The 7,500-nt window shown below is 42.5% G+C and overlaps 6 non-coding genes across 6 annotated transcripts in view; all 6 read right to left on the bottom strand.

Annotated features, from left to right (window-relative positions):
- Positions 1-35: 35 nt before the first annotated feature.
- LOC133431618 (5S ribosomal RNA) lies at positions 36-154 on the bottom strand. Its single transcript, XR_009775962.1, has one exon. It is a non-coding gene; the product is annotated as a 5S ribosomal RNA (ribosomal RNA).
- Positions 155-6,181: 6,027 nt separating this feature from the next.
- Positions 6,182-6,300, bottom strand: LOC133431341 (5S ribosomal RNA). Its single transcript, XR_009775728.1, has one exon. It is a non-coding gene; the product is annotated as a 5S ribosomal RNA (ribosomal RNA).
- Positions 6,301-6,499: 199 nt separating this feature from the next.
- Positions 6,500-6,618, bottom strand: LOC133431901 (5S ribosomal RNA). The gene has a single exon (XR_009776230.1). It is a non-coding gene; the product is annotated as a 5S ribosomal RNA (ribosomal RNA).
- Positions 6,619-6,817: 199 nt separating this feature from the next.
- On the bottom strand, positions 6,818-6,936 carry LOC133431904 (5S ribosomal RNA). Its single transcript, XR_009776233.1, has one exon. It is a non-coding gene; the product is annotated as a 5S ribosomal RNA (ribosomal RNA).
- A 217-nt stretch (positions 6,937-7,153) lies between these two features.
- LOC133431538 (5S ribosomal RNA) lies at positions 7,154-7,272 on the bottom strand. The gene has a single exon (XR_009775886.1). It is a non-coding gene; the product is annotated as a 5S ribosomal RNA (ribosomal RNA).
- Positions 7,273-7,485: 213 nt separating this feature from the next.
- Positions 7,486-7,500, bottom strand: part of LOC133431810 (5S ribosomal RNA) — a 119-nt gene continuing 104 nt past the window's right edge. The window contains exon 1 of the ribosomal RNA XR_009776143.1: positions 7,486-7,500. This exon is cut by the window's right edge and continues 104 nt beyond it. This is a non-coding gene — a ribosomal RNA (5S ribosomal RNA).

Below are 7,500 nucleotides of genomic sequence, written 5' to 3'. Positions count from 1 at the left end.
TAGATTAAGCGAGAGCGCTCTCTGCTGGTTGAAAAAGCTTACAGCACCTGGTATTCCCAGGTGGTCTCCCATCCAAGTACTAACCAGGCCCGACCCTGCTTAGCTTCCGAGATCAGACGAGATCGGGCGCATCCAGGCTGGTATGGCCATAAGCAGAATCTGTTGCTTGAAATACCTCTTATATGGAGTTGAAGATAAGTCATAGAATATAAGTCATTGATTTGTTGGTTTTATTTGTTGGAGTTAAAGTGCCTTAACCATATGCAAAACACTTTAGGACGTGAGCTGTCGCTGTTACCACGTTGAAGTATGTGTGGGTAGATTAAGCGAGAGCGTTCTCTGCTGGTTGAAAAAGCTTACAGCACCTGCTATTCCCAGGCGGTCTCCCATCCAAGTACTAACCAGGCCCGACCCTGCTTAGCTTGCGAGATCAGACGAGATTGGGCGCATCTTTTTTTTTTATCTTTTATTATGAAAAATATACATTACATTAAAAGGAATTGTTTACATTCTGCTCTGCAACCACTTTCAGCTACATTGCAACAGAAACCATCATGTACACACAGTTATACTCAAAAAATAAAACGTGATTCCAAACCAAAAAAAGGGGGGGGGGAAATTTTAACACTGTTTAAATAAAAAGAACACAACGAATGAGCAACTCCAATAGTGTAATCTTGAAATAAAGTCAAAAATTAAGTAACACTTTGCCTCCTGTTATTTCAACCAAGTCATTTCCTTCAACAAAAACATCGACAAAGTTATTTCTGTTGTATTTCAAAATCAAATATAGATCTCTTTTTAAGATGGATTTAAAAACTGTCCAAGCATCCACCATCTTTCCATCAAAATGTGCATAGTTTCTTCTCAGCCTGACTGCCAATCTGGCATGGCTTAAAACAAAATTTAATAAATTGGTGTTAATTCCCTTATTTCTTTTACTTGTACCAAACAAGAATAGTTGCTCCCAATTAAATTTGCTTATATAGTGACTTCCCCAATGTTTAACCAAAGTGTGTCTCAGCTTTTCAAAGAACTGAATCAAACAAGCACAGTTCAAAAATAAATGAAAAAGATCTTCCTCCCCTGTCTTGCATACATCGCATATTCTGCTTAAACTTTTATTAATTTGATGCAATATTATTTTTGTAAATATTCTATTATGCTTTATCTTGAAATCATTGTCCTCACAGTCTATGCTGTTGTATTTTATCGTACCACACCATATGTCATTGAAGTCCATGCTGGTATATTTTTTCTTCCACATCACGTCAGAGGCTGGTCTCTTCAGGACCTTTTCTATCAATATACCATATGCCATCCTTGTTTTCAGCTTGCCCAGATTAATCCTATAGTTCTCCTTTTCTATATATAATTCTGGCCAACTTCTCTCTGTCCTTTTTACTTCATCGCTATTTATTCTAGTTATCCATTCCGTATTTATGCTACTTTTAATTTTGTTGTATGTGTTAACTATAGTTCCTTTCCTCATATCATAATCCATGTGTCTAATCATATCTATTATTGAGTGTTCGGGCAGAAAACCAGGTATTACCTCAAACATGATATCTTTTATCTGTCTTATTCCTGCCTTAATAAAGATGGCATTGTACAGCGTTTCACTATTATTCAATAATTTAGTATTTAGAAAGATTGGGTTATTCATAATCATGTTTATATCTATACAATCATACCCTATGTATGGTAATAATATAGCCCAGGCGTTCAACACTTCTCTATAAAAGTCAGGGATACCCTCATGCATATGCTTTTTCAAAGCCATCAGCAGACCATAGTCGTCACATTTTCCTGCCCGACCTATATATTCTTTAAAGAAATGTTTCCAACCATGCTCTATTCTATCATGCAAATATTTAATCACCGTTTTTATTCTAATCGCTTTTTTCTTCATTTCTATATTAACTAATTTTAAACCTCCTGCCTTATACCCAGCCATCAAGGTTTGGTGAGAGACTCTCACTCCCTTGCCATTCCACAAAAAGAGACAAATAATGGAATTAAGCTCCTTTAACACCCATTCTGGCATATCTATGGCTGCTATATAGTGGATGAGTCTAGATATTAGCAAAGCATTTATTATGATGACCTTGCCTTTAAGCTTCAGGCTTCTTTGTCTCCAAAAGTTTATTGTCCGCTTTATTTTATTTATGACTCCTGTCCAAGTATAGTCTCTAGCTGCTCTCTCATCTATCCCCAGATATATGCCCAACACTTTGATTTGACTTTCTGCTATTTTAAATTTGAGCTCACACTTTTTATCGATTTTATTTCCTATATACATTATTTCTGATTTTTCTATATTGATCTTTGCCCCAGATGCCCTGCCATAGATCTCAAAGTATTTTGCGACAGTTTGTGTACTTTCCATGTCTTGTACTGTTATTGTAGTGTCATCTGCGTACTGCAGTATGGTGGTCTTGCCTCCCCCCGGTAACTCAATCCCCCTGATATTGTTGTTGCTGTTGATAAATGTCGCCAACGGTTCTACAGACAGGCTGTAAAGGAGCGATGACATAGGACACCCTTGTCTGACTGAGCGCTGCAGTGGAAAGATGTTTGTTAAAAGCCCATTGCACTTGACCTGACTTATCGCATTCTTGTACAACAGTTTGATCCACGTGGTTATTCTATTGCCGAAGCCGAATTTTTCCAAGACGTTAAAAAGAAAATTATGACTAACTCGGTCAAAAGCTTTATTCAAATCAACCCCCAAAACAATTCCTCCTTTACCATTTGTGTTCATGTGATGGATTAAATCCCTGACCGTCATCAATGTGTCACTGATATCCCTGCCCGGTATTCCATACGCCTGCGTCGGTGCTATGATCGTACCTGCTACACTTTTCATTCTATTGCCTAAAACCTTAGCTAAAATTTTGTAGTCCGTGTTTAATAAACTAATGGGTCTAAAGTTTTCCAGTCTGAGTTTGCTTCCCTTATTTTTGTAAATGATCGTGATAATGCTAAGTGCCATGGAGTGAGGTAATTGTTGTGTCGTTTCAATATGTTGAATAACGGTTTTCATGATGGGTGCTAAAAGGTCGATAAATGTCTTATAGAACTCATAGGTCAGACCATCAGAGCCTGGGCTCTTATTGGCCTTCCCGCTCATTATAGCTGCTGTGATTTCCTGCTCCGTTATGTCTCCCTCACAAGCTTCAGCCTGTTCTATGGAGAGTTTTGTAGACACAGTATTCAGCACTTCCTCCATGCACTTTTCATCATTCTTCTCTTTCGAGAATAAGTGCTTATAAAAGTCTTCAACAGCAGCACAAATGCCAGTTAAGTCGTTTATTCGGTTACCATTGTCATCTTCGAGCTCCTCTATATAGCTTTTTCCTTGTCTCTGTTTTTCCATCCTCAAGAAAAAGGCTGTGTTCTTTTCTCCCTCTACCGCATACTTGGCCTTGCTCCTGACGATGGCGCCATTACATTCCTCCATTTCATATTTAGATAGTATATTTTTAAGTTCTAATAATCTGTCTATTTTCCAATTAACATCATCATCCGCCTTCTTCAATTCGCTATCTATTAGTTGTTTTATTTTTCTTTCCTTTCTTTTCTTACGCCCATTTCTGCACTTGGCATATTTAATGCTTATTTGCTTAACTCCTTCTTTCACCTGTTCCCACCATCGGCCTGTATCTGTCAGCATACTTGGATCATCTGTCATGGCTTTTAAATATTCCCTAACTCTATATTCATAATCATCGTCTCTAAGTAAGCTATTATTTAAACACCATATTCCTCCTCCCCTCCCTTTTTCCCCTACCCTTATCGTTCCTGTGAGACTCGCATGATCACTTATACTGTTAAAGTTGTATGATAATTTACCGATATGATCTATTATATCATTTGCCACCAAACACATATCTATCCTGCTTTGTTTGAGTTCTCCCAGTACTACCTGTCGCCGGGAGAACTCCCTTTTATCAGGGTTCTCCCATCTCCATTTATCTACTAAATTATACATTCTATTCATATCTGACAGTTTCTTCCTGGATGTATCCGATCTAAACCTAGTATTCTTGGATGCATCCAGCCTGTCCATCCACACATTCATGTCCCCCAAAAAGATGCAGTTCTTGGAGCAGTGGGGCTTGAGACTATCAAAGAAGAGATTTCTATCTCTTTCAGCATTGGGTGCATAAATGCAGAAAAGCTTAAACAAAACCCTCTGAAAACAAAACTCAATCCCTACCACCCTCCCGTCTTCATCAATATGACACTGCTTCACCTCTGTAACTGCATGTTTTCTGATTAGTATTGCCACCCCCCTTGCATTTATGGTCCCATTGTTATGAAAAAGAAGCCCTCCCCATAGCTTTTTAACCATTTCTACTGTCTCATCATCCCACCATGTCTCCTGTAGACATATGATGTCTGTATTGCACAGATTAAGTACCCGCTGCATTCTATGTTCAGTTCTCAGCCCGTTTGCATTAAGCGAAGAAAAACTCAAAACCATGATGGAAAAAAAAGAAAAAAAAAGTAAGCTGGACATAATGTATAGCTTCATAATGTCTATTTCTTTGCGCTTAACCCTTTCTTCTCTCTGGCCTTCCTCTTTAATTTATTAATAAACGCATCGCTTAAATCCAAATCTTCCCCTTCCGAAAAGTCCGATGATACCTGCTGCGACTCCTGGGCTGGATCTCTTTCGGCAACGCGTTCGTCCATCGGAGGTACAGGACCAGAGGAGAAACCCCCTCTGGTTCTGACTCCACCGCCTGCTCTTCCTCCGCTCCGCATCGGGATCCCTTCCCTGCGACCTCTGCTGACTCTGGGCCCCGCTGAAGAAGGGAGCTCGTCCATGGGGGAAGTGGCATGGCCATCGGGTGATGGGGCTGCATCCATGCTCTCCCCAGCATCTCCCTCTGCCGACGAGTGGGATGCAGCTGCGCTGCGGCTCACCTCCGGCTCCCCCCCTGCAGTCTGGGGGCCACGTCCGTCCTCCTTCTCCTCCCCCTCTGCCATCAGCGTCTCCCTCTTCTCCTCGCTCTCGGCCGATGACGGGGTCTCCTCCCGCTCCTCTCTCTCCCCTGCCGGTGCTTCCCTCATCTCCTCTTCCACCTCCTCCTCCTCATCAACTTCTGCATGGAACTCCTCCGTGCACTCCCTCGCAAAGTGTCCTTGTTTCAGGCATTTATAGCAGTGGAAGTCCGGACACTCCCTCATAATGTGTCCCGGTTGGATGCACAGTCTACACACTTTGACTTGTTTGTCATGGATCACTCTAAAGTGATCCATGCCCTGTAATGTTTCGAACTTTGTGGAGTAAGGCAGCGATGATACTCCCTGCGGGAATCTCACTCTGACAAAGCGAGTGCCTTCCGCGATGTCAGTCCCAGGCCACACCCTCCTCTTTATAGGGGAGACGGCAGACACACCCCAAAGTGCCAGTTTGTCCAGAATTTCTCCGTCCGTGATGCAAACTGGCAACGACATGAATGATACCACCATCTCGATGTTGTTAATTTCTCTGGCGGTGATCGTGTTGTTTCCGACTTTCAAACCCTCCATTAATCTTTCTTTCCCAGCCGCATCTTTCATAGTCAGTTCGTACTTCTTGAAGGTCTTGAACCTGCACCCAATTACTATTCCGCATTTCTCCTTTGTTATCCTCAGCAAATCCATCGTCGAAAGTTTGTCCTCCCCCTCTATTTCCACCTCAATAGTCAGATCCTTCTCATAGGTTCGGTCGACCTTCTCATTGTCTGCATTCCGTTTGCCATTGTTCAAAGCCATGTCGTCCATCCGTTACAAACTCCCCCCAAACAGCGAAGCTGCTGGGGGGGGGGGGTGGTTCCTCCACTCTCTTTTCAGGAGGTTTGTAGCCTGATCTTTCCTTCTCCTTCCTCCACCACGTGCTCCCTGGTGTCCTGCTCAAACAAACTGCCACGTCACACTTCCTGCACAAACAGGAAGTCAGAGCGCCTCCAGGCTGGTATGGCCGTAAGCAGAAGCTCCTGCTTGAAATACCTCTTATATGGAGTTGAAGATAAGTCATAGAATATAAGTCATTGATTTGTTGGTTTTATTTGTTGGAGTTAAAGTGCCTTAACCATGTGCAAAACACTTTAGGACGTGAGCTGTAGCTGATACCACGTTGAAATATGTGTGGGTAGATTAAGCGAGAGCGTTCTCTGCTGGTTGAAAAAGCTTACAGCACCTGGTATTCCCAGGCGGTCTCCCATCCAAGTACTAACCAGGCCCGACCCTGCTTAGCTTCCGAGACCAGACAAGATCGGGCGCATCCTGGCTGGTATGGCCGTAAGCAGAAGCTGCAGCTTGAAATACCTCTTATATGGAGTTGAAGATAAGTCATAGAATATAAGTCATTGATTTGTTGGTTTTATTTGTTGGAGTTAAAGTGCCTTAACCATGTGCAAAACACTTTAGGACGTGAGCTGTCGCTGTTACCACGTTGAAATATGTGCGGGTAGATTAAGCGAGAGCGCTCTCTGCTGGTTGAAAATGCTTACAGCACCTGGTATTCCCAGGCGGCCTCCCATCCAAGTACTAACCAGGCCCGACCCTGCTTAGCTTCCGAGATCAGACGAGATCGGGCGCATCCAGGCTGGTATGGCCGTTAGCAGAATCTGCTGCTTGAAATACCTCTTATATGGAGTTGAAGATAAGTCATATAATATAAGTCATTGATTTGTTGGTTTTATTTGTTGGAGTTAAAGTGCCTTAACCATGTGCAAAACACTTTAGGACGTGAGCTGTCGCTGTTACCACGTTGAAATATGTGTGGGTAGATTAAGCGAGAGCGCTCTCTGCTGGTTGAAAAAGCTTACAGCACCTGGTATTCCCAGGCGGTCTCCCATCCAAGTACTAACCAGGCCCGACCCTGCTTAGCTTCCGAGATCAAACGAGATCGAGCGCATCCAGGCTGGTATGGCCGTAAGTAGAAGCTGCAGCTTGAAATACCTCTTATATGGAGTTGAAGATAAGTCATATAATATAAGTCATTGATTTGTTGGTGATAATAATTTAGAAGCGCTTATTTGTTGGAGTTAAAGTGCCTTAACCAAGTGCAAAAAACTTTAGGACGTGAGCTGTCGCTGTTACCACGTTGAAATATGTGTGGGTAGATTAAGCGAGAGCACTCTCTGCTGGTTGAAAAAGCTTACAGCACCTGGTATTCCCAGGCGGTCTCCCATCCAAGTACTAACCAGGCCCGACCCTGCTTAGCTTCCGAGATCAGACGAGATCGGGCGCATCCAGGCTGGTATGGCCGTAAGCAGAAGCTGCTGCTTGAAATACCTCTTATATGGAGTTGAAGATAAGTCATATAATATAAGTCATTGATTTGTTGGTGATAATAATTTAGAAGCGCTTATTGTAGTTAAAGTGCCTTAACCATGTGAAAAACACTTTTGGACGTGAGCTGTCGCTGTTACCACGTTGAAATATGTGTGGGTAGATTAAGCGAGAGTGCTCTCTGCTGGTTGAAAATGCGTACAGCACCTG

This window comes from Cololabis saira, unplaced genomic scaffold (assembly GCF_033807715.1).
Source record: "Cololabis saira isolate AMF1-May2022 unplaced genomic scaffold, fColSai1.1 scf041, whole genome shotgun sequence".
Lineage (NCBI taxonomy): Eukaryota > Metazoa > Chordata > Actinopteri > Beloniformes > Belonidae > Cololabis > Cololabis saira.
This window is presented reverse-complemented; position numbering and strand designations above follow the sequence as displayed.